This window comes from Triticum aestivum, chromosome 5A (genome assembly GCF_018294505.1).
Source record: "Triticum aestivum cultivar Chinese Spring chromosome 5A, IWGSC CS RefSeq v2.1, whole genome shotgun sequence".
Classification (NCBI taxonomy): Eukaryota; Viridiplantae; Streptophyta; class Magnoliopsida; order Poales; family Poaceae; genus Triticum; species Triticum aestivum.
The window spans coordinates 51,470,076-51,472,386 of NC_057806.1; the positions used below are offsets into that span (position 1 = coordinate 51,470,076).

At 38.4% G+C, this 2,311-nt stretch overlaps 1 non-coding gene across 1 annotated transcript; it reads right to left on the reverse strand.

The window, feature by feature from the left end:
* Positions 1–1,749: 1,749 nt before the first annotated feature.
* Positions 1,750–1,829, reverse strand: LOC123109143 (small nucleolar RNA SNORD36). The gene has a single exon (XR_006452435.1). It is a non-coding gene; the product is annotated as a small nucleolar RNA SNORD36 (small nucleolar RNA).
* Between the last annotated feature and the right edge of the window lie 482 nt (positions 1,830–2,311).

Here is a 2,311-nt window from a genome sequence, read left to right on the forward strand (position 1 = left end):
GGCTGCCTTTACAAGCTTGATTCCAACAATTGTCACATGGGTGCAACAAAATCCAAACACGCCACCAAGTGATTTTCCCATGCCCAGCTTCACTGGGAGAAACTCAATGAACACCGCACCCATACCCATACCTAGTATGGCAACTGCACCTGCACCTCCCACTACAAGAAATATGTCAACTTGTGACTCGCACTATTGGTCACTGAATGGTCACTGTTTTCAATTTGTGACCTTTTTGTGACCAAAAACATAAGGTCAAAAGCTGGCGGTCATAAACTGATTATAGCGACCTTTCTTCTGGAATGGTCGTAGACGTTTACGACCAAAATATGTCTACTGTGGCGTTTTGGTCACTAGCAGCCTCCCCAGGCCACCTAGGCATCCGATGTGGCAATCTAATGTGGCACAAGAATCAGCCCGGTCCAATTCAGCGTTTTACATGGGCCTAGCCCAACAATTCGGCCTTTCTATATTTTTTTCCTATGCTTTTATTAGCTACATGGGCCTGGCCCAAGAATTCGGCCTTTTTATTTTCTAGGCCATGGCCTTTTTATTTTATTTTTCCAAAAGATGAGCCCACTAGTGAGATGGGACCCAGTTGTCAGGTTCTAACAAGTGGGTCCCAATTGTCACTGTTATATTCTTCAGATCTCAATTTTCCAGTAAATAAATAACAATATTTAAATCCAAACAGAGAGAAAACAAAATGCTTCAAACAGAGCACAACTAATTAGGAAAAATATGGTACACATCACGAATACAATCAGAAAGAGGAAACTTGGCACATTATTACAATCAAACTTGTTCATCCTGGTAACACAGCAAGGATGGTTCATCCTGGTAACACATTATTACAGAAAAATATGCTTCACATCAAGTTTACAATAAAAAATGTTCACATCAGGTAACACAACTATCATAGTATAACTAGCTCCAATGCTTCTCCCAACTTGTTCATCCCGGACATCACGACAAAACATGAATGAAGGCCAGCATCTGCAAGTTATCAAGAAAAATGGTTAGAACACGCAAAATGCGACATTTTTACCATGTAAGCATAGAAGAACAGGGTCAACAACATTTCAATCTTTGAAAATGAACCAGGATTTCAATCTTTGAACAGCAAAAAATTGATACAGTAGATCATTTGCGGTTTAAAACAACCCCTAAGGAGAGACATGTTGACACATTCATTTGGCAACATCTGTAGAAATTGAACCTCATAAACATGCAATGTGCAATGTGTATCTCAAAGAAGTATACATACTTATCAGGTTTAATTAGCACATAAACATGCAATGTGGAATTTGTATCTCAAAGAAGTATATATACTTATCAGGTTAAATTAGCACACAGAAGCCAAATGCTAGTAGCTCATAATTAGTACACAAGACAGGATTCAACAAAGTAAACAAGAAGGTGGCTACAGTACAAAACTAAGCTCATCACACAGAATAAAATGATATTAAAAGTAAGCTCAGCATAAGCATGAGTTTTTTTGGCACCACCAGATCAAACATAGCAACGCCAGAATAATCATATGAATCATCATTTGCTCAGACCATCTTCCAAGTGCAACTACTTCATCATTCTAGCTAAATAGAGATGTTAAATGACTAAAACTAGAAGTATGCTACAATCATATGGTACTGGTTAAAAAATGTGACTAGAGGACTACACTTGAACACATCACTTGCAGTGCCTACTAGAAGGAGCAAGTGTATAGAAGAAAACAAACATTAGACAGGCTGGTCATCAGTCTTTAAAACCTTGATTTTGTATTCCTCAAAGAGAATCTCAGGAATATGTTGTTGTAGCATCATCTGACCAGCCAATCCATCATTAACACACGTGCACACATAGAGCAGAGAACGATTTGAAATCAAGTGCAAGAATTGCAGTAGCACATACAACTAGCATGTTACGGTTTGTGGGTGATGGGGAAAATGCATGTGAAGTGCATAAATCACAGAGGGGTGTGTACAATACACACCATCTTTGACAGCAAGCAAAGTGTTTTCATGGTCAAATATAAAGATTGCATTAAGAAAAGTGTTTTCAATTTTTCGACAGAATAGACACTGCAAGAATAGCATACTTCTATGCTGAGTCTAACAGAACAAGGTCCTGCAAAGAACTAGGACTAAACAGACTACTATAGTATCAATTAACTCGCACATGATTAAAAAAACTCAACATAGAGTGGCAGAGTATTGAGGTGTTGGGTAATTCTTCAGTGGGCTAACAAAATCATCATGTTCCAGTCAGTTCCGAATCCACATATGTGTCCAGCAAAACTGAAAACCAATCG